Source organism: Amphiprion ocellaris, chromosome 20 (genome assembly GCF_022539595.1).
Source record: "Amphiprion ocellaris isolate individual 3 ecotype Okinawa chromosome 20, ASM2253959v1, whole genome shotgun sequence".
Lineage (NCBI taxonomy): Eukaryota > Metazoa > Chordata > Actinopteri > Pomacentridae > Amphiprion > Amphiprion ocellaris.
Window position 1 is genome coordinate 1,775,516 of NC_072785.1, and position 25,388 is coordinate 1,800,903.

The following is a 25,388-nucleotide window of genomic DNA, read 5'->3' on the forward strand; positions in this document are numbered from 1 at the left end:
CTCATCTCACCTTTTTACCAAAAGTCTTTTATCAGTATTAAATGTCACATTTACAGTTTTACAGTGTTTTTTGTGTGGTTGTAACATTGATTTGGCAGTTTTTAAATACCTTGGATTTGTGGATTTAGTTGAATTTATACTCAAGTGTAAAATTAGATTTTTTCCCCTTTTTCACAATGTTTTGAAAGATGTTATTTAAAATGCTTTATTATTGTTATTATGTTTTCTTGGTGATAACAAGTATTAGTTTTCAAAATAAAGTGCAGAAACCCAGTCAAAGCACTAAAGCAGCAATATATAATAATATATATTTTTTTGCAGCTGCAGTTTTTGTTTAATATACATATAGTATTTAAGTATAGTAATCCCCTTCTCACTGCCAGTGTCACTTTATTCCAACTCAGGTTTACAATAATGCACAATGCATTGTTTACTTATTTAGAATTGCTATAGTTCTTCTTACATTGTGTCCATTAAATAAGAATACCATGATACATGTAACTGTCTAGTCTGTCTGTGCATGTGACAATAAACCTCTTGGACCTCAAACCTTGAATGTAACAGATTTAAAGTGGCAAAGAAAGGAAACACTCAAGTACTTCAAATTTGCAGTCATATAGTACAGGACCACACTGATCTAACCGTCTCCACTGAACTCATGGCTTTCACTTATTGGTAAACTATGTATTCTAAATGTATTATCCATTCTGTCCATTTATTCATTCACTACTTGGGATTTGTGTAGATGTGGAAAATAATCGTGCAGTGTTCCAGCAAAGGACGCGAGTTCTCCTGCTTTTTGAAGGTCGAAGAGGATCCGAGGGGCATTTTTGGAGAGCTTCTGGCTCCAGCAAAGAGAAAACAGCGCACACATTGTTACGGGCTACGTACTATAATTCCGAGCTTGCCCACAGCCCTGATAGGCTACTTTGTTGCTGTGAACGCTAAACACCACTAAGCACACGCTAATCCGTGGTCGGTCCTTAATCTCCTGCAGACAACAGTGTCCTCGCTGCGGACTTCGCCAAAGTGGCTCTATACGCGCAGTTCTCGCACCGCTGTGGGTTTTGCGTAAAAAAAGGCGCCGTGCCCATGGCAGACTTGGCTGCCTCTGCCCCCCCTCTGCCTCTCCTCCCGGTGGGCTCAGCGATACTTCATGGTGTTTGTGCCATCTAGGGTTATCCGCCGCTCCATTGCAGTCTTTCTAGCTCAGAGACTTCGCATCTCTCCATCTGCTCGCTCTTGGACAACCGAATAACTCCTCATCGCCGAAAACAAACACCGAAGTTTTCTCGTGGATGCTCTACTTTCGCCTTGTATATACAAAGAAAACACCGCTTGGATAAGGGTCGAGGAGCCAAAGAGAGGCAAACAATTCCAAGGACATGCACACAAGTAACTACTGCACCGCGGGGGCACAACAGAAAAGCGCCTGTGCCATGTAGCAGCACACTCGCGTTGGAAATCTACAGACGGAGCCCACACAGCAGCGAGCTAGTTATTTTCTACTTGAAGGGGGAAACTACAAGAAAATGCTGTGAAGCTCTGTGTCGCAGCTTGGCTCCCGGCAAAAAGCGCAGTTTTTTTTTCCAGAGCTGGTGAAAGAAGAAAAAAATTGTCAAGTGCGAGAGAAGAAGCGATATGCGGCTGGGCGGGCAGTTGGTTGTGCAGTTCGTCTTCTGGAATTAGTGGATGAATGGGAAGGGAGCGGCTGTAGACTCGAACCGGGGAGACACAATATAAAGCCCGCGGTGACACATAATGGATACTTGTCCGCTAGTACAGGTAAGAAATAACCTTTAACTGCTTGATAGGTGCAGGAGTTAAGACTCCGCAGAGATGTAGTTTATTTTCCTGCTTTTTCCTACATATGTGCTGCGTTTTTTTCTTTCATGTTTCTTTTTCGGTTACACTTCACCTTCAGCTGCTGGCTCAATTCTAACGCATCGATTTTGCTCGAAATGTGTGGCTTTGTTGTGCTGGTAGGCGGTGTGGGGCTGGAGGGAGGCTCACACTCCTGGACGATCTCAGGTATTCACAGAAAGTAAGCTGGATCGGGTTACTGTTTTCATTTATTTTCAGAAATGTTACACATGATAGAGAGAAAAATGATGCTGCAGGAGAAAGCTGAGGGGTTGGAGAGTTGTGCCCGACGCATACTAATCCTGGATGTGTATGAATGTGCGCGTTTTGTGAGTGTGCCAGTGAGCGGGAGGGAAAGGAGGGGAGGGAGGGATTAGCCTACTCTTTCCAAAATGTTCCCCTGTGATTACAGTAGGCTGAGGCGCTTATTAAAACTCCCTTTAAGTTACACGCGCTGTGTGAGAGGCAGAGGGGAAAGGGCTTTATCACATGTGCGGGTTATTTTTCAATTTTTAAAAACTATCTTCACTTCCTGGGAAAATATTGTTTTGCGCGCGCCATAACGCACGAGTGTGTGCGTCTGGTTAAGGGATCGATGGCCGCCATGAGGCTCCACCGCCGCCATCCACTGTAATCACCACCCTCTTGTGGATTACATGACACTTGCGGGTTGACGGTGTCCGGAGGCAGAAGCTGCCGCCGTTCAGCACCGCGGACAGCGCACACCAGTCCGTTTTCACCCCTCCAACACCGGACACGTTACCGACACAGGACTGGCTTTTTCCCTACCGTGAAGACTTGTTTCTCACAATGTGGATGTTTTCCTGAGCAGACACTCAACAGCGTTTTATTCATGAAAACATGATTATTCTGACGCAAAATGAGTCACTGACAAGTGCACACTCTCTCCAGACCTTACTATTCCCAGAGCCACAGTCGTTTATTTTGTCCACGTCTGCAATCAGAGTGTCTGGGTGGAGCAGAAATAGCTCATCTAACAGGAGAGTCCTGCTCTTTATTTATTTGCATTATTTTCCACTCACTTCAGTGGAACACGTGATATCAGGTATCTGAGTTCTGTAACCTGCACCACCAAATTTTGCTTTAAATATTTCATATTTTTCAGCAAAACATGACTTTCTAGTCGAGTCATGAAGTACTGAAATAAATCCAGAACTTTGTGGTTCTCTTCCAGAAGTTAAAAACAACTCATCCAAAATACCGACATTTGTATCTACACCAATAACTAAAAACAGACCCTTGGAGAACAGAGCATTTGTCAACTCCCCGGATCCACGTGTTTAGACAAAGACAGTAGAAAAAAAAATAATCTAATGACATTGTTTACTCAGCAATGTGAGTTTTCTTTGGGTTCTCCGGCTTCCTCCCACAGTCCAGAAACATGCTGAGGTTAATTGGTAATTCTAAATTGTCCATAGGTGTGAATGTGTGATAATTTGTCTCGCCCTGTGACAGACTGGTGACCTGTCCAGGTGTCCCCTGCCTTCACCTTAACTCAGCTGGGATAGACTCCAGCCCCCTGTGACCCTAATGAGGATTAAGCAGTGTATAGATAATGGAGGATGGATGTTTTTGCAACCAGAAGTCGCCCCTTGATTTGCAGTCATGTGTACCCAGTCTGAATGTTGTTAAGCCTTTCAATAAGTGCTATTAGTGCACATCATTTCCATACACATAGGCACGAGTAGAGGGTTGAATATGTCCCTGTTGGCCCATATGTATGGGGATGATGGGCACTGATAACAGGCTACAATCCTACAGTTCTACAGTTTCATTTAGCAGACACTTTTATCCAAAGCGATATGCATCTGAGAGTAGATACAACACAAGCAAGGATCTAGTCAGGAGAAAACAACCTGGATAAGAGCCGTAAAACAAGTTCAAGTGTGATAATAGGACCGTGTTGTCTACAGGGAGTGTAAACGTAATAGGATTTTTATTTTATTTTATTTTTGTGTGTGTTTTCTTTTGCAGTCTACAAAGTGTAAAGGTGTTCAGTGAAAAGCTAGTTTTTCATAGCTAGTCTAGCTATCGACCTACCATGTTGTGGTGGTTGTATCAGGTGCCTTTTGTTGGCCGAGTGTAGTGAGTGGGGTTTTCATTGTAGTTTTGAATGCAAGTGTCAGAGTATAGAATTTTATGTGGGCAGCAACTGGAAACCAGTGACGTGATCTGAACAGTGGGGTGACATGCTGTTTCTGACTGGTTGAACATCAGACATGCTGCTGCATTCTGTATCATCTGCAGAGGTTTGACCGTGCATGTGGGGAGGCCTACCAGTAAGGAGTTGAGGTAGTTGATGTGTCATATTACGAGAGTCTGGACCAGGAGTTGTGCTGAATGTTCAGACAGGAAAGTTCTGATCTTCCTGATGTTGTACCTGGAGAATTGACATGACCGAGCAACAGAGGACGCATAAGCCTTGAAGGTTAGTTGGTCATCGATCATGACATCCAAGTTTCTGGCAGACTTTGTGGGTTTGAGTTGGGTTGATTCAAGTTAGATGTTGATTTGTTGTTGTACAGATCGATTGGCTGGGATGACAAGGAGCTCAGTCTTGGAGAGGTTGAGTTGAAGGTGACAGTTTTTCATCCATGCCAGGATATCTGTAAGGCACGATGAGATCCGTGTGGTCATCCGGGGGGAACGACAGGAAGAGCTGGGTATCATCAGCATAGCGATGGTACGAGAAACCATGGGAGTGGACTATTGCACTAAGTGATAACATCCAGACTGTGTCAAATGCAGTTTGTGTCCAGTTTTCTTTATCATTTTAGCTCTATTTTGGTCTTCACCAACTCCTGAAGGGAAATGTCTTCATCTTTATCTATGCTAGTTAGAATCTCTATTCAGATCAGATGATAATTCTCCACAGGTTCATCACCAGCAGAATCAGAAAAAAAAGTATTATTCTCCACAGGAAAATTGTCACCAGTTACTTCTTTTATGTTGGCACAGTGTCTTCATTGCCATTTGATTGATTGATAGAAAAATTGAGTAAAGCTGAAACAGTAACTGCACAATCATCTAACCGTCATCAGACTTTGATTAAAATGCAGTTAAATCCTGATCGGTGAATGAAGCATGTGACACATTTCTAACAAGCTCTGCCCACACACACGCACACGCATGCACGCACGCACACACAAATAAATTAAAAAAAAATAGCAAAAAAACACAAAAGTCTCAGTCTATAAAAACAGTCTGCCGTGGGAGTTTTCATCGGTTAAAACTAAAAAAACAAAGGTAATGATGTCATCAGGGGAATGATGATGAGGTCATCGGTGTGGATCAGACCACTACATAGTAAGAGGAAGCCATCAAATTACAAAAAAACATGGCTGTAGGTACTAATGAGTTTCAGGCTCCACTTTATTGAGACAACACATATTTGAGAACAAATATCTCAGGCTGTGCTGATTTGATTTTGACTTTTTTTTCTTCAGTCTATCTCATTGAAGTCACTGTATGTCACAGAAGAGAAATACTAAATCGCCATAGTTCCAATTTAAGCTAATTTTCTGCTTTGACTCCATATTCTAATGGAATTATCTGCATTAAAAGGCGTGTTATATTTTCTGAAATCAAATTTCCTTTCATTACAATCATGAGCTGATTACACAAAAACAACCATTGCAAATTTACAGGCAATGATACGCTTTTGGCTCTGTGCATAATTAACAGCGTTTAATTCGAATGATTTCTTCAGTTTAACGATCTGCTGGCTTTCACTTACAAAGCAGCCAAATTGTGTCGTTGTATTAGATTCAATTAACATTTCTATTTTAGCTTTGTGCCTGCTAACTGTGGCTTCTTGTCCCCTTTAAATGAGATAATCAGGCTATTCTACTCAAAAAAACAACAACATGAGAAGGATCTGTTCAATTCAGTTTTATGCTTTTTGCATTCATTGTCATTCAGGCCTTTAGATGCTCATATCTAACGGTCACAACAGAACTGTCAGCAGTGCTCATCTGATATGTTGGTATCACTAGCATTTATTATCTTTCAATGCTTGATGGCAGAATGATGCTGGAGGGTTAATGCCTTCTGTCAAGACTGCTTGGGGAAATTGATAGGGTTGCTTTGACAGATGAGATAACCTGCTATTGCAGGCAAATACAATTTATGGGTACGGCAGATGGATGCTGAGGACGCACTCAGAAGTAGGGCAGATTTACCTCGGGGAGAAGCTCGCTGTGCACAGAAGGCTCCCAGAGAACATTAGAAAGTTGTTGTTTAGCAAGGGAGGAATGGAAATGTGAATTAGCTCTGATAGAAGGCAATTGCAGTTCAAAAATTAAGTGGAAAATAACTGGGGATTTAGCCTCAAATCCTCTGTGGCGTCTCCGCACAACTCTCAACTGCCGAGTGAAGGAAAACTACAGCTCGGTCCCTTTCCAGAAAAACCTCTCTCACCTTCACCGGCAGAACGAGTCGACAGCACAGGAAACACAGGCAAATAAATAAATAAGTACATCTAAAACAGAGGCTAGGAGGAGCCAACATGCAGGCAGTCAGATGCGTTTGATCTGCTGTAAAATAGTGAATATACAGGAAAGCGGTGCTTGGGAACAGAACACAGCTGCAGGGCATTTTCATGTGCTTCTTCCCCTCAAATTGCCATGCATTACAGGGAGACATTTCCCTAATGAATTTAATCATCTCTCCTGTTGTCACTGAGTTGCTCTTTTGTTTGCATTGATGCCTGGTGACTCCGGCTCAGCTGCTGGAGTGCAGCATATGTGCAGAGTGAAGCCGCCACTTGATGCAGCGACATCAGCTGCTTGGGTGGAGCCCCTGGACAGAGCTGCAGACAACCTGTTTGTTGTCTTTCTTTCTTTCTTTCTTTTGATTTTTTTGCTTTAATCATCAGAATATTCTAAATGAAATATACACTACCGTTCAAAAGTTTGGGGTCACCAGACAATTTCATGTTTTAGATTAAATTAGATTCTTTATTTCGTCACATGCACATAGTAGAATAATCATTTACCACATTAGCAATGTCTCGACTGTATTTCTGAGTAATTTAATGTTATGTTCATTGAAAAAAATATGCTTTTCTTTCAAAAATAAGGACATTTCTAAGTGACCTTAAACTTTTGAGCACTAGTGTATAGTATGGACCTCTTCCACCACTAGTGGGGTCAGTGGACCATTTTCACTTAGTGGTGTTGGAGTGGCGATTTGAACCAAAGTCCACATTTGGAGGTTGGAGGAGTTGCAGGAGCTGGAGGAGTTGGAGGCATAATCTCTTGAACCTTTCTCCCCAGGAGACTTGGGTCACTTCTCGGACTATTAGTATAATATTATTTACCGTTACATTGTTGTATTTATGTCTTAAATACTAGTCTATTTGTGATGAATATTATCTTCATTGAAAAAAAAAATACTTCTTTCAAAAATGAGGACATTTATAAGAGACCCCAAATTTTCGAATAGTAGTGGAAACAATTTTTTTTTTTATTTGAAGTTATACTTAAGGCAAAGCTAAATAACACTTGACAGACACTCCATATTCCATAATGAGCATTCACAGCCTCGACATAGCACTTTGGTAAACACAGCTTTTATGGCATACAGTCTATCAAAAGCCTTCAAGTAGTTTTTGTTTGTCATTTTAAATGAAAATAAATAAATAAATAAAAAGTTCAGCAAGCTCCATCCTGATATAAGCAAAGGATGACCTCAGCTGGTGCAGAGCTTGCTTATAGATAGCTGGAAGTTACAACTGATGCAATATAACATCATCACTTATGATGTAATCCAAAAGACATACTGTAATAAATCTAGGATTATCTGACCATTGATTACAATTTAAAGGGGCGATGCACTTTCTTTGATATCAGATATCATATCCTATGTAAGTTTCCACATATGCTGAGGACTTGTTGGCCTCTTTTCCTTCAGTCAGTGATTGAAGTTATTACAAACCGTTTCAGCTGATTTAAGGTCAGGCGATTGTCAAAGACAGGCCATCTGATGCAGCAGCCATTCTGCTTCAACCCTCACAGAGCCTGGAGGTGTGTTTTAGCTCATCATCCTGCTGAAAGCTAATGATGGTTCCACTGAGTTCACAGCAGATGGGATGTTGTGTCTCTTCAGGATGTTGTAATAACCGTACTAGCTACTTGATTTCTGAATAAATCTCCAACAGTGTCATCAGCAAAGCTTCTTGCTCAAAGCAATTCTCTGCGTCTTCTTGGCCTTCATACATAGTGTATTTTCTTTGCAGCAGTTCCGCCACGAAGGTTTGATTCACACAGTCTCATCCCATCAGTTGATGTTGAGATGTGTCTGCTACATGAACTCTGGGAATCACTGATGTGGGCTTTGATCGGAGGCCGGTAACAAACTTCTCCTCTGCAGTTGAGGGAACTTTTGGAACTCTTCCACCACCTCTACTTTCACATTACATAGTACGACAGGGGCTGCACAGTGGCTTGGTGGTTAGCGCATTCTCCTTGCTGCTAGAAGATCCCTGGTTCACGTCCTGGCCTTCCTGGGATCTTTCTGCATGGAGTTTGCATGTTCTCCCTGTGCATGAGTGGGTTTTCACCGAGTTCTCCAGCTTCCTCCCTTAGTCCAAAAACATGCTGAGGTTAATTGGTAACTCTAAATTGTCCGTAGGTGTGATTGTTTGTCCCTATATGTAGCCCTGCGATTGACTGGTGACCTGTCCAGGATGTCCCCTGCCTTCACTCTAAATCAGCTGGGATAGACTCCAGCCCCCCGCGACTCTGTAATGCTCTTAATGTTTTAAGTAAAGCACTTTGTATTGTCTTGGACATGAAGGGTGCTATACAAATAAACTTGCCTTGCCTTGACCCTAATGAGGTTTAAGTGGTGTATGGGTGATGGATGGATAGTACGACAGAAAAAAGATCCCGTATGTCCCAATACATACTATGGCAAATGCAGTCAGAAAATATGAGGATGTCTGACTACATCCAGTCACATTTGGCAGTGTGTAAACCAACATGTTTTTCTGGCCATTCTGACCCACAATCATCTGCAGTGGAGAACATGTCACATACGTCACAGCATCTCACATGACTGTAAACAAGCTCAAACTGCTTTGAGACAGAAAACAGTTCCTTTCACACTGCAGATTGTGACAGATATATTAGTAAGATGGTCAAAGCATAATGTACAATATCATCACATGTATGTCCCAACAGTTACTGCAAGCAGCAGTACTGACTTTGGATTGGTAGCAGCAATTTGCATTAAAATAAAAAGACAAAGTAGGCAATTTAGAATGGTGAGCATGTCTTCATTTCATAAGGGTATCACTGTTTTTGATAGTTTTGCAACTGAACTTTCAAGGTTCTTGAAATTTTCTGGACTGAATGACCTTCATGCCCTTAAATAATGATGGACTACTGTTGTTCTTTGCTTAGTTGAGCTGCTGTTGCAACAATACGGACTGATGCAGTTGCTGAATTGGGTTGTTTGCCTCGACACAACACAAAAAAATCAAACACATCTAGATCCACATCAAATCATTTAACTTGATCTGATTTGTGAACGAATAAATATACTATGTAAATACTGATTTGTACTGAAGATGCAACGTGGTTCTTTGAACACAAGAGAGTACCCACTAATTGTTCCTATCTCATAATTTATCAATATATTATTAAAATCAGTTTATACTACATGCATTAACCAGCTTGCATTAAATAGGTGCATACAGTGAATAATAATTACAGATGTATTTGGTCAAGGTTAGAGAAGTATGACTAGTTTTATAAAGTAATGCAGGTGGTGCATTCAGTGCTTGCAGGGAATTCTGAGACACTCACTGAACAGTGATGTACTGTATGAGACACGTATTGAGAAACACATAAAAGATAAATGAAACCTCAAGTGTGGATGTTTTGAAAAGGACAATCTGAACTGGCAACTTTCAGCATTAAAAAAAAGGCTGCTGCTTTTTTACCAACTGCCTCCAAAGTCTCAAGTGTGGGATCTGGATCTTCCCACCAGCTGAACTTGAATGGAGTGACCCTCAAGCTCTTTCAAAGTCAATAACATCCATAGCTTGGCTTTCATGTGTATTACATCACACTCTCACAAAGACAGGGTGTAAATACATGAACACGTAAAGCCAGTGAATGTTCACAGCGATACACAGCACAGTGCTTATAAAATGAATATGAGCGATGTTAAGTAAGTGAAAATCAGTTGTGGGAATGCTTCATATGACTTATGCATCATTATAACTGTGTTTAATTACAGTATACAAGTGCCTCATTTGGACTTATGCCATCTGGGCATTACCCTCAATCTGCTCAATACAAGCACACATTTTTAAATATCTTTGGCTGGTGGTAAACATCACAATCATCCCACTTATGTCTAAGCAATATGATATCTCTGGATGAATTACCTCCTAATGGGCAATTCCATACCTCAGGATTCACATCCAGTACAAGTGCACGAAGGCTTCTGTGAAAGCTCCTGCTAATTGTCTTAGCATGCTGGATAGTGTGCACCATGGGGCACTGAGATTCATTATCAAATGTCATCCCTCACCATTGTGTGCTCTATTCTAAAGTTAACTGGACATCTTTAAGTGCCCGACATCTCAGTCACTGGTATGTGTTTATTAACAGAACCATTCTGGGTATTGTTCCTTCCTGTTTGTCTTGTGTTTTAACAAGGAAACATGGAAGTCACAATCTCCCATCTATGGATACTCTGCGATTTGTCGTCCCCGAACTAAGATCTGAACTGGGCAAGAAAGCATTTAGGTTTTTGGCAGTAATGCTTGGAATAAAATCTCAACTTCAACTTCAAGCCTTTGTTGCACTTGAATGAGTTTAAAGTTCTGGTGAGATCATTACAGTCTACCTTGTCTGTGTGCAAGTGTTCTATGTGAGCAAGTTTAATGTTGTTAAACCCTTAATTGTTCTAGGGTGTACGTTTGTCTGTCCATCCTTTATTCCATCTGTGTGCAACATTACTCAAAAACGGACTAACGGAATTGGATGAAATTTTCAGAAAAGGTCAGAAATTAGACAAGAACCACTTCATTAGATTTTGGCAGTGATGTGGTTTATAGTCTGGATCCACAGATTTGTTAAAGATTTCTGTGTCACTGCCAGGTAGTGGCGCGGCGTCACTGTAACTATGACAACAAGTGAATGCTACGTCAGCTGTCTCCTGACGATCACATGATTGCAATCCTACCACAAATCGGCCGCTGTGGACTTATTGGTACTTATCCATCAGAAATGATACAAGGAACAATTGATTAACTTGTGGGGATGTTTCCTGCCACCTGCTACATATTTAGGTCACGTGATTCGGTATCTGTACACAACATACACATACAAAACACACATCTGTGCTCAGCGCAAGGTCATATTGTTTGTGGGTAAATCTATATTAAATGGCCACATTCTATGTTGCTGTGATTTCTGATCATCAATTACTAATAAACAAATGCTGCATTTCTACAAAAAAATGCTGCATTTCTACAAAAAAAATGCTGCATTTCTGACAATGCCATATGAGGGAATGAACAGCCTTGATGGAGTACTGCACTCTCTGAGCACTTTTCTTTGTTTTATCTGCTGTTCATTGTTTTTAATGTGACTTCCCTCTTGGCCAGGTCTCCCTTGTAAAGGAGATCTCTGATCTCAATGGGACTAACCTGGTTAAATAAATGCCAAACAAATAAAAAATGCAGCATGTAATGCACTGCTCATGTAGTGAAGCTGTAACTGTAAGGCTTAAAAGTTGTTTGCGTCCTCTCACAATACTGCTGGCGATTTAGTTGACTAACATTGCAAATAATATTTACCACAGCTATAATCGTTGCCCATTCTCACTGTCATGTGCAGACCTTCAGGGACATAACTGTTTTAAAAACTACAATATCAGCGAATATATTCCAGTATTGTGCAGAAGTCTTAGTATTAATCATTTCCAGCCTGGAAGTCGCTGCACTGGGACCAGGTATCTTATCTGTTAATAAAATACAACCCAGCACCATTTTTAGAATGTTGCAGAATGTGGCACATTCACCACACAGAATTTGATTTGATAGAGTCAAAGCAGTTTTTTCTTTTTTTTAGATTAGGTTCAAGTGTTGTATGACTCTTTGACTGTTATTTATGATTTAACTTTCATATTTGATTGTGCAGTTAGTTGTAAAAATGGGAATTTTTGTAGAAAATTTGTAAATTTCACTCTGGTTTGTTGATGGGGACAAAGGGATTTAATGTATTCCAAAATTCTATCTGTCAAGCCCTAGGTTCATTATTTTTGTAGACATTAAGTAGACATAAAGTTTGCCAGGACAGACAAGCAGAGTGATGAGTGATTTTAAATTGAAATATGTCCTTGCAATAATTTAATGACTGGGGGCTGTTTTCAAATATATATATAACAATGTACAAGAGCATCATTGTGGGAAAAAATATTTCTCAGCTTTTATTTACATTTGAATAAAAAGTGGCATGTCCAAAATTGCTACGGGTATGAATAATTTCGGGTTCGACTGTAGGTGTTCATCTCTGGGGAGTGAACACCAGGGAAGTAGTGAAGAAGGCCCAGCAAAGACTCTTCATCCTGCAGACCCTCTGAAAATCTGGGCTCCCACAGAACCTCCTTACCAACTTCTACTAGTGCACCATGGGAAGTGTCCTGAGCTATGGATGTGGTTCTCCAGCTGCACCTCAGAAGAGAGGAAACACCTGCAGCGGATCACCAAGACCACATCAGAGATCACTGTGATAACCGTGTTATGAACAATTCATGTGTGAAATTAAAACTAACTGCTGAAATGCAACTATTCGGTAAAACGCCATGTTGTAAGTGGTGTAAGCAATGGCAAACTTCTTTTACTCTAGTTTAGTACTAGAGTAGAGCGGGTAGACGTGTGTTGGAGATATACTGCCCCCTGCAGTTTGGGAGCAGACGCCGCATGGAGTATAAATGCACACACGTTCTCTGGTGCCGATTTCCTTTCGTGTGGAAAGTATGTCTGGACCTTAGTGGAGGGGGCGTTTCCATGAAGCGCATATCAAGGCTTGCTTCATTTAGGGGCGGAGCCAAAAATGATGACGTCCGAAGCCTCGCTGCCCAGCTGAACCGTGTGACTGCTTCGGAAAGCGGTTCAGATTTTGCCGCGAGGTTTGACAGCAATATAAACCCCTCAGGCTCCCATTAAAACGTGGGTTTTTGATAGAGCTACGGTCAGTTGAGAGTTTGGATAGTCTGAATACTAGGGTTTGGATAGCATTTATATAGTCTGGATATAGTTTGGAGAGTTTAGAGAAAGACTGATAGTTTGTAGATTTAGGAGAGTGAGGAGAGAAGAATAGGTGATAGGATGGAACCAGCTAGGAAGAGGAGGATTTCCCCTGTGTGGGAACAGTTCGATTTGATAATTCCTAATCAGGTAAGCTAAATCTAACATTATTACAGACGCATTAGCTTTGCTTATCAAGAACTGTATTTTTCACTGTTTCTTATTTTATTCAAAGGTGAGGTGTTTATTGTGTGTCAAAAAAAGGAATTGTTTAAAACCAAAAACTGTTGAGAAACTGCTATTTTTTAATAAAAGGCATAAAATCTCCCCTTTCCTGTACATCGTTGTCCAAGTTACACAAACATTCAGTACGATCTTCCTAGTTGCGCAAACACTTTCACTGTCCTCTGCCTGCTTAAGGCCATGCCATTTTCCTAAAGTGACAGAAAAAACATTATTACACAACCTGCCACATCATATGATACTACCATTTTGGGGAAAATTTACACACAGAATACATGAAAATATATTTTATTATACACATATGTGATAATTTATCTACAGAAATTATTTGGTCAAACATTTTTTTATAATTCATAGTCTTTCCCAACAGCCATAACAAACAGAATTTCAATGCATCAGGCATGTGGTTCAGATACAGCTGCCTGTGATTATACACCTGGCCAGCAGGTGATTTTGTGTGCTCATGAAGCTTCAAGAAATGAACCCTTTCTTGAACCAATTTGCTCAAGTGGTTCGATGCCTCATGAGGCTTCATCTCACCATCACTAGTGTATGCTATCTATCTATCTATCTATCTATCTATCTATCTATCTATCTATCTATCTATAGTCTATCTATCTATCTATCTATCTATCTATCTATAGTGTATCTATCTATCTATCTATCTATCTATCTGTCTATCTATCTATCTATAGTCTATCTATCTATCTATCTATAGTGTATCTATCTATCTATCTATCTATCTATAGTGTATCTATCTATCTATCTATCTATCTATCTATCTATAGTGTATCTATCTATCTATCTATCTATCTATCTATCTATCTATCTATCTATCTATCTATCTATCTATAGTGTATCTATCTATCTATCTATCTATCTATCTATCTATCTATCTATCTATCTATCTATCTATCTATCTATCTATCTGTCTATCTATCTATAGTCTATCTATCTATCTATCTATCTATCTATCTATCTATCTATCTATCTATAGTCTATCTATCTATCTATCTATCTATCTATCTATAGTCTATCTATCTATCTATCTGTCTGTCTGTCTGTCTGTCTCTGTCTATCTGTCTATCTCTCTGTCTATCTGTCTATAGTCTGTCTGTCTGTCTGTCTGTCTATCTATCTGTCTGTCTGTCTGTCTGTCTGTCTGTCTGTCTGTCTGTCTATCTATCAATCTATCTATAGTGTATCTATCTATCTATCTGTCTGTCTGTCTGTCTGTCTATCTATCTATCTATCTATAGTCTATCTATCTATCTATCTGTCTGTCTGTCTGTCTGTCTATCTATCTCTCTGTCTATCTGTCTGTCTGTCTGTCTGTCTATCTATCTATCTCTCTGTCTATCTGTCTGTCTGTCTGTCTGTCTGTCTATCTATCTGTCTGTCTGTCTATCTATCTATCTATCTATAGTCTATCTATCTATCTATCTGTATATCTATCTATAGTCTATGTATCTATCTATCTATCTATCTATAGTCTATCTGTCTATATATCTGTCTGTCTGTCTATCTATCTATCTACAAAGTTTTCCGTTAAAGGTCTACATAGTGTTAGTGTCCCATACCCACAGCTGTGGGCAGTAGTGCTTTATTTTTATCGTGCAGACTAGCAGCAGAAAAGTTTTTTATATTGCAGTAATTTCAGCCCAACTCAAGAGGTACAGATGAGCTACCACTGTGTAAAAATAACTCTGTAATGTGTGTCAGGACTGAGAGTTAGCCCACAGGTGAAAGATGAACGAGGGTAAAAATGGGGCACAACTCTACGCTTTCCTTTGCCTTTGGGTGGCAGCTGAGCTTTCTACAAAGAACCATTCGGTGCTGCTGTGAGCTCACCTGGATCCTGGTGGCCACGCCGCTGCTCTGGCTGTGCTGTGATGCTGCTGCCAGTCGCAGCAGGAAGCTCTTGACTCACAGGATATCAAAGTGAGCTGCAGACTCTGGAGAGCAGAGGCATTGTGGAGCTTCAGAGAGAACCTGGAGAAGCTCTCACAGGCGACGGCTCCCTTCCTTTGTGAAACACAAGTGGGAACATTAAGATGTCACTGCTGACTGACCAATACGACTGTGGGGACACAGATAGGAGCGGCTGCGGATGTGAAACCTGAGAACATTTTGAGTCAATAGGAAGACATTTTCTGGTGCAATGACTATGGAACCACCATGGACGACAGTGTGTCTGGAGTATGACTCAAATTCTATCACAACTAAGCACTTTAAATACATTACGAAAAATTATACTGTGAGTCAGATTACAAAAGGCTAAACTCATCTTCTCCCCCCTCCCCTCCCCCTGTATGCTTCATGTTCTTTCCTTTGTTTCATTTCCAGATCCAATAAGCCGGCGAGCACTGAGAGCCGACGTTCTAGTTTCACTGTGACCCTTTCCTTCTCTCCCACATGAGTTCTCTGTTGTTGTTGTTATTGTTGCACTTTTGAATACAGTGGCGCCCGTCATTTAATGGCAGGTTCATTCATCACAGTCAGCAGTTCCAGCCCACTCGAGCTACTGGGTTTCAAGTGACTTTTACATTGTAAAAGCCTCTGAGTTGAGGCTTTTGCTGCTCATGGAGCGTTCGGTACAGCTGATAGAGGGGGAGCGGAGGCTGGTCATGTGATGTCCAGCGTCTCAAACAGGACACGAGTGGATGTGACATGCTTTATTTACTGAGTGTGTCTTATTGTTTCAGTGGCATTGAAAAACATGCCTTATTTGTCTTGGAATTGCTTAATACGTGCTTCGAGGCTAATAAAGACATTATATTGCTACTCTTTTTAGATGGTTCATCAAGTCCTGCTCCCCAGATGACTGTGACATACATCTCTGTCAGCAGACTTGAGGTGTAATGTGCCCTTGCCTGTTACAGTAATTTACAGCTCACTGCTCCGTGAATCACAGCCTCCCAGGAGAAAGGTGGCACAAGTGTCTGCCAACATGCCAACAAGCAGTGATTAGGCCTGATGTAGGACACACTTTTGGATAGTAGGATACGCTATATTGCCAAAAGTATTCGCTCACCTGCCTTGAATCGCATATGAACGTAAGTGACCTCCCATTCCTAATCCATAGGGTTCAATATGACGGCAGATATTGATTTGCTTTTGGTTTACTGCACCTTGCAAGTCAAAAAAAGTAATGCAGTGGTGTAACAGGCCATGTAGTCTTTCCTGCTATGGATACATATGAAGGAGAAGATTATTATTGTTCTCCCTGGGATCCATCTTCTTTATTGCCCCAACCTCCAGGATTAGAGTTCCAAACATAAAACAAACAAAAGACTGCTTGGCACAACTTAATGTAAACTGAGTTGTGCCAAGAAGTCTTTTGCTTGGTTTTTCTTTGTAACTATAAAACACTGCTTGGCACAACTTAATGTAAACTGGGCTGCACAGTCACTTGGTGGTTAGGACTTTTGCCTTGCAGGCAGAAGATCTTTGGTTCGGGATCTTTCTGTCGGGTACTCCGGCTTCCTCCTGCAGTCCAAAAACATGCTGAGGTTAATTAGTAATTTGAATGTGAGTGTGATTGTTTGTCTCAATATGTAGCCCTGTGATAGACTGCTGTCCTGTCCAGGATGTCCCCTGCCTTCACCCTAAGTCAGCTGGGATAGACTCCAGCCCCCCAGTGACCTTAATGAGGGTTAAGCGTGTATAGATAATGTAAACTGCAAGCTACTCACTAGCTGATGAGCACTGACTGATCCACAGTGGAGGAGGTGATGCTGTGTGATGCAGTGGGTCTTCTCCATAAGAGTTTGATGTCATTTAGATGGATCTGTTTCTGCTTTTATGCACCTCTGGGCTGCAATAAACTGGAGTAGCAATTAAATGGTGGCATAGACTATGTGTAGCAGTCATTTGCTGTACTCCACTCACTGCAGTCACTTACCAAATCTCTCTTGCGCTATATGAGTGTCCTGCATTAATGTGACTTCTAAAGTCTTCATTTTTCATACAAATGCCTCCATATTCCCTCACAGCCCCCAACTCTTCCCCACTGCAGTGTGAGAAAAACAGTCATTGCAGAAGTTTTCACTAAGAGCATGATAGCAGCTCCATCAGGCTTTCTCCTCTCACTCGCTCATGTGCGTTGGGCCCTAAGGTTAGCAACAAAAACTGTTTAGCTCCAGAGATCTAAAATGGAGAGCTCCTTGAGCCGCTGTGGAGGTGATAACATTCAGGCTCTGCCGGGGATGTCGCCACTGTGAAGAAGCTGATTTAGAGAGGGGTTGGAAGAGCTTATCTTCCTAAGCCTCTGAGCAAAATAAAGAAATACTGGGGGGGAGGGGGGGGGGGGGGGCAACAGGAAAGTGAACGAATCACCGTTGTTGGCGAACAGAAGTAAAATTACTGACTGGATGCAGTTTCTTTGGTGAAAAAGAGAGAGCTACTGCTTATTATTCATGAGATTTTATGGTATGACAGCAAGAGTTACACAAACTGGGTCCAAAAAGTCAATTGCTACCACACAGACGAGTGTCTTTATTCTGCTGCAGGGATTGTCGCAGTGGGGAATGAAAGAGGTAGACAAGAAATCTGATATTCTGCTGTTCTTGCTATGACAAAGCTGTTGGGCTACCTGAAAGCTGGAAAGTCTGTGCTGCAGAAGCAACATTTTTCTCTCCGTGGTCTGCCTCAGTTTGATTTTATCCTTTTCAAATGCACCTTAAACCCCATTTGACATGTGCTCTGCTATGCGACTGTGCACTGGGGTATAGCTTTCTGTGCTTGTTTTGGCTGGGATTCTCAGGAGATATTAGTATATTTTGTAGAGGATTGCTGGCACCATCAACAAATAAAATTCACAAGGGCGCAACTTTAAGTGCTCATTATAAGTGGCTCTCAAGATTTCAGTATCAGAGTTGTCCATGCTCTGTTATAAATTGCAGTCATTAGGCAGAAAATGTCCCAATTCTGCTTAAAGTTGAAGTTCCCTCTCAGCAGCTTCTTTGATAAATTGATAGCAGGTCTTTTAATCTCACTGTGCTCCTTTCGGGTCCTCCCCTATGATTGCTCTGTTGATGGGTTCTTTGCAGAGCACAGTCCTTGTCTCACAGCAGCCAGTTTACATCTCAAAGTCAGCATGAGCCTCCAGTATGCACACAGTGTTCCCTCAGCCCTGCTTTTGAACATCAGTCTTTTCTTTTGCCATTTATTAGGTATTCACTTGAGAGAAATTGCGGAGGATAAGACCGTGAAATGTTTTTCAACGCATAACGGTTTCTGTCTCACAACAACACACACATCAATGCAGGAAGATTGTTCAATTGTGACTGGAGGTCGAGTTAAATCATTTACTGCTGCCTTTTTCCTTGACAAGTTTTCATTGATTTTAACTAGTGGTGGGATTCGATTAACAAAATTGTCTAATTAATTAAAGGCTTTGTAATTAATTAGTAATGATTAATCACATTTTTGTCAAATAGCGATATAAGCAAAGTTTTTCAATTCAAATAAATTTTGGTTGACAGATGAATCAATGAATAGACATATACGTGATTAGAATTAAAAATGTATAAAATTTTAAAATGGGATGTATAGAGAAAAGTGATTTTGATGATTTACATCCTGGATTTAATTCTGTTTCTCCACTGTATGACACATAACATCAGCATAAGTAGTTCAAGGACCTTCAAAAAGTTGAAAATCCATAGATTTATCCTGTTTTCATAGTTTTTAGGGTCTAATAAATGGTGCAATTTTGATGGTTCTTTTTTTAGGAATATACATTATTATTGATAGAAAAAAATATTTTTCATAAACTAAAACTTTATAATTAAGTTATTAAAAGACAGACAAACAGACAAGCCAACATTGATCGTCACATAATTCCAACGAGGCTAAGCCTCGGCGGAGTAATAACAAACAACAAAAATATCAGTTTCATTTCTATTTATCTGCATTTTTCATCTGTCTGCTACATTCACAGATTACTGCAAATCTAAGTGCAATTCCAGTGATTATATTCAACATTTTGAGGCTTTTTGTAAACTTAAGCCCTTTCAGTGTCTTCTTAAGTTGTCTATTATGGGATGGCTACACCGTTTGTTGGTACCAGGACTGTTGTGGCTAATGTTCGGCCGATATCGTCGACTTGCAGTGCTGCAGTGATAAGAAAACTCTTTGGTGCACAATTTGCACGCAACCATGCTTTTAACCAAGCTGTCATTGGGAAGATTTTTAAAAGAAAACTTTCCACCCAACAAGCCAGGTAACGTGGTCTCGTCTTTCTTGACTAATCACCAAACCTTCTTGTGTGCTAATGTCACTCAGTGTGTCCTGTGCATCTTCTTCACGGCTGGCAAACAGACTTTAGGTGCACTACTGCCACCTACTGGGCTGGAGTGTGCATCAGTGTTACCGGTGTACCACAAATTAGGGAACAGAAAGGTGCAAATAAATGTATTATTTTTTTAACATATTATTTGTTCTGTAATTAATTTATTGAAATTAAATCTCAGCCCTATAGCTTTAACCCTTCATGGCCCCTTCAACATAACCTAATTTAAAAAGCTTCGACTTTATTAAAATGACTCTGTTAAGGCTGGCGTATGTTTGGTTACATGAAACCATCCTGAAGTGAAGTCCAACACTTTGTTGACCCATCCATCCACCCCAACCTCCTCCTTATGCAGATACTGTCCCTCTATGATAACATCACCCAGATTACTGCTGTCCTCTCAGAATATCTGCTGCTACTTGAATCAGTCAAATGAAAACATGTTGTTTTTCATCCGAAACAACTGATCCTTTTATTTATTTTTTTGGTCTGTTTGTTGACCTGCTGTTGTAATGCTTCTCTGTGATTGGCTCAGCTATTTCAGAACAACAACTGTACTAATCACCACATTATAAACCTCATCACATAACCAACCAAACCAAACAGCACGTGTGTTTAGAGACATCCACATAGTGTGTGCACTGAAGACATAATTTGTATTTTTTGGACGTATGGGGCCAGACATGAGCTGGATTGTGGCCTTTGGGCAGCAATATGGACAAGAAAAATCTGCTGTCATGGAAGAAAGGAGATCTAATTTATAATCAACTAGTCTAGCATACTTGTGGAATATGTAAATAATGTTCGGCCTTAGCTAATAATCTGTTCATTTGACAAGTGTTGACAACCGTGTTTATCCAAATCTCAGCCAGATATTAGTCCATATTGCTCCTACATAATAAATACAGTAATTTGGTTGGCATTCTTCATCTTCACTGTGGCTAAGATGTGCTGCACTGCATGGCTTGTGTTCCTCATGATTACATAAAATGGTGTAATTGTGCTGTAATTAGCTATAATAAACTGCTGGCTAGCACATCCCAGGATACCAAGAAAACCGCCAAAATTAGGTGAGAGCTGAAAAATGTAACACCTTGGGTGTCTGATGATCAGTTTGTGCATCTGCAAATTCCAACATAAAACAGCATGTTTGAGTGACACTGTAAGAAAATGGAATCAAAGAAAATAGATTGTTCCAAGCAGGAGCTGATTCTGTGATGGTGAATGGCAGCTGTATCCCTGCCAATCCCAGCTGATCAACCCGTGCTCTGTCTATACACAGCCATGGCTGTGAATTGTTATTATTGAGATGTTGCAAGAACCAAGAACTCATTACGCTTTTGCTATATGCTGGTGAAGTGAACACAGAAAAAAGCCCCACAGCCTCCAGCGATGAGCCCATATAATCCCACCGCAGGCTATCCTTTAGATGTCAACAGTTGCAACAAAGCTTCAATTTGTTGCTTGTATGAAGTGTGTAGTGAGCACAGGCATGCAGAGACACACAGGGCTTCTCACACACTGATGGCGAAGATGATGTGAAATCATTTAACAAATAGTCACCTTGTGATACGTCTGCTTTAATGCAGCAGTTTGAGTGGCTGTGAGTTCTCACCAGTATTTCTACTACTGACCTGTTGTGGCCACACTAAGCCCATTTCTGCTGCATGAATCAGTTGCTGGGATGTCTTGCACTGCCACATGAACAGTCTAACAGACTAAAAGAAAGCTACCTTTGTGACTTTAGAGACTCTGAGTGTCCCTGATCCCAGAGCTGGATGCTTCAGATCTGTGGTGGTTCTCCCACCAACTGGCCTAATCTCCATCTGTGGGATGCTGCTGCTGACCTTCCTCCAGCCCACTGCTTCCAGCTGCCCATTTCCATCAATCTACTCTGCATCGCAGGAGTTTGAAGTTCTTTTGTTCAGACATAAGGTGAAAGTAAAGATATTGATTTTTACCTTGACGGTTTCTGCAAGCAGCTCTCGCCTTCTTCAGAAGCGTCTCACTGACAGCATGTGACGTGTCAACTGGCAGATTTTTGACAGCCGGCACACGTGGGCCAACCCCAGCCATACCATAATGGCATGTCGTGGTGAGCCCAACAGATCCGACCGCCCCGCCGTCCTTTTTCCTCTGGAGTAGAGTGTCCCAGGTGTGGGAGAGCATACAACCACCCTCGTCCCTGTTCATGGCCCTCTCTGCACGCCTCCTGATCTCCATAGCCTCCCTAATCCAGCATTTGTATTTGTTTTCTTCAATTGCAGTGACTCTTGCCCCGTCCCAGTCCATAAAATGGTTAGGGCGTGGGCTTGGCTGGCCCAGTGGGTTTGGCAGCTCTATGGGCGTGTTGCATGTGCCGACTTTCCAAATTCTGACACGTCACACACTGTCAATGAGACGCTTCTGAAGAAGGTGAGAGCTGCTCACTGAAGCTTTCAAAGGTAAAAATCAACATCCATATTTTCACCTTATGTCTGAGAAAAAAAAAAACTTAAAACTCCTGCATTAGTAAGAAGACATGGTTAACATTTTTGAGTTACTCTGCATCACCCTTACTCACATACATCAGGATTCACTAACTGGCAAACCGCAGCCCAGATCTGGACCAGACCTGTAATCAGTAAATTGTAACGCGATTTTAAATTTGACGGGTCACTTCTATTTTACTGGTGCAGCTTTTCCAGTCTTTACCACACTGGTTTATCAGCTCAGGAACACACAGACCAATATGTACGAGTTCAGCCATCCCACATGATGCTACTCAGTCAATGAAGTCTCTGCATTACAGCTGCTGAACATGTTCAGAAAACAGTTCAGAGGACAGACAGAAAAGAAAAATAAATAAAGCGACACAGACAGGAAGAAGCTTTCTCAACTATGAACTTAATCAAACTAAATATCCTTCCAGATTCACTAATGAGCTCCTCCAAATGTGTTTGAGAATGACCCTGACACCATTCAGGACACAATTCAAAACACTGGCAGGACAAGCTGCAGCTCAGTTCTCTCATTAAGCAGCAGGGATTTAAGAGGAGTGAAATAAGACAAGAAAAAAATGTAAAAGTGTTTGATTGTTAAAATTTTTTGAGATTTAGGTATTGGTAACGACATATATAAGTTGGTTCAGGTTGTTCAGTCATTATTTTTTCAAGTTCTGCACTTTATTTTAAGATGTGTAGTAATGTCAAAAGTTATGTATTAATAAATGTTGACAAAATGTTTCTGAATTTATTTGATTTGATAGTTATTGATTACATGCAGATTCTAATAAAACTACTTGGTTAAATCAACATATATCACACAAATTCAAGTTAGACATTATGATGTTCTGGACCTTTGCTTTAATATATTTTCTCTGACTGGATCTCTTTGAATTTTAGTTGGATAAACCTGCTCTACATGATATGCTTATCTACACACTGTTTACCTCTTACTACCAGCTATATATCTAGCTTATTTAATGCCAGAGTCTTACACCATAACAGTAAACTCATGAATCAGTTTCATTGTTGGCTTGTTCTGTATATTCCCGGTTACTCTGTATTCATTTTGCATGTATCATCTATCCATGAATGTATCCCAATGTGTGTTCTATGTTTCCTTGTCCCCTACCACCTCTACCTTTTCTGACTTTATACGTCTCAACCCTGCAGCCAGCAGCAGATGGGTCCCCCCATATGACCGGGTTCTGCTCAGATTTTCTTCCTGTTAAAAGGAAATTTTTCCTTGCCACTGTCACCTTAAGGCTGCTCTGGAGCATCAGGCATATGGGTTCTGTAAAGTGTGCTGCTATATAAATAAAATTGAACTGGTTTGAATTGAAGCTCAACATACATCACTAAGTCATTAATCTCACTTTGTAGATAGACAGGTTCATTATAGAGAGCTTAAAAATGATCAAAATCAATGAAACTGTTATTTTGTTTTAGGATTTAGTGTTTTCGTGTCCTTGCTCTATTTTGTTTGTTTGTTTTCATCATTTTCCTTCTTTTTGTTTTTGGTTGCATTGCTTCTTTTATTTTGTTGCTTGTGTGACTGTCTGCTCCGCCCTTGTTGTCTCCACCTGAGTCTTATCACCCAGTCATATATATATATTTATGTCAGTTAAGTCAGAATATTACACACAATAACCTGCAAAGAAGCATCCATTTCAGGAAGCCTATTCACTAATGAAGCCTAATAGTGTTCATTTCTGTAGCTGCTGCTATGTGGAAGGTTTTTAGTGACATCAGAGTGTAGCTGTGTTTTAAGTAGTGATGGGATTTGATTGAAAAATAGAATTAATTAAAGGCTTTAATTAATCACAGTTTTGTCAAATAGCAATATTTTACATGATAAGCAAAGTTTTTCAATTCAGATAAATTTTGATTGATGACAGAATCGATGAATAGAGATATATTTGAACTTGAACAACAAAAATGTTTATATTTCATTTATATTTATCTGCATTTTTCATCTGTGTACTACATTCACAGATTACTACAAACTCAAAGTGCATTTATAGTGATTATATTCAACATTTCAAGACTTTTTTTGTAAACTCAAGCACTTTCAGTGTCCTGAAAAGTGGTTTATTATGGGCTGGCTACACCGTTTGCCGGTACCAGGACTGTCATTGCTAACATATGGTGCGTCGTTCATTTGCATAATGATCCAATGCATCGCAAAACTTTCGTTAAATGTCTAAACCAGCCATCGCTGAACTAAAATGAGGACAGATTCAGCAGCTTATTTCTCGCATCAAAAGCTTTCAGAAATACTTTTGGCTGAACAGTTTTTGTAATAAAAGAGAAAGTTTGTTGGTCCGATGTTTCTACCGGACTGAAGGGCTGTCATGTGACCACCTAGTGGCCCAATAGTGACCTGCCCACCATGCTGCCGATATTTAGATGTGGCGCATTTCCATGGGAGAAAAAAGGGCCCAGTGCACACATAGCTGTCCATGCTTGCAGCAACATGCTTTGCATGCACCTCTGTAAGTCATCATCTGGTACTTCTCCATCATGTAATGGGATGCAAATGAAAAAAGAGACAGTAGATAATGAGAGGTAGTGCCCCCTGCAGGCCTCATGTCCTCTATGTCTGATTTTATCCATCAGCCAGTTGGGTAACATCCATTTGTAAAGAAAAAAAAGCAGAAATGATTGACTGCTTGTTTACCTTGCTGAGCCTGAGGGTGTGGAAAGTTGTACTGAAACAACAGTGAAATTGTTCACACTCATACAAATGCAGTAACTGGTTAGAGCGACCGTACAGTAGGCATGGCGATTCAGCGGTTACACTCACCTGGGAATTAACAGAGGAACTATAAGAAACAAGCAAGAAAATGTTCATTTTCTCTCTGACTTTATTACAGAAACCTCCTATATACATATTTGTAAATATATGCGGTGTGTGTTGGTGGGACGCCCATTATACAGCTCATTCGGAATAACTGTTCCATCATGCTTGACATAATGTATTTGAGATGATATTTTGCACCGGCTTTGAACACTGTACAGTAAAGAATTGAGCTATTCTCTCTGAAATAACCCTGTGAACATAGAAGGAGATAATCAGTGAACAATGGCCTGCTGGACCCGAGCTCAGCTCCCCTTTGTCCACACGATTCAGCTTCACTGAAAGGCAAATTATCCCAAAACTGTTGCTTCATTCTTCTACTTGAATAAATTGCTTCTCCTCCCGCTAGCAACA

General features: G+C 40.6%; 1 protein-coding gene across 2 annotated transcripts in view; it reads left to right on the forward strand.

Annotated features, from left to right (window-relative positions):
* Positions 1–835: 835 nt before the first annotated feature.
* The window catches only part of LOC111574422 (leucine-rich repeat and fibronectin type-III domain-containing protein 2), a 216,486-nt gene continuing 191,933 nt past the window's right edge, over positions 836–25,388 (forward strand). For both annotated transcript variants that reach the window (XM_023278996.3, XM_035952246.2), the window contains exon 1: positions 836–1,785. The gene's annotated coding sequence lies outside the window, so the exon portion shown is untranslated. The remainder of the gene's footprint in view (positions 1,786–25,388) is intronic.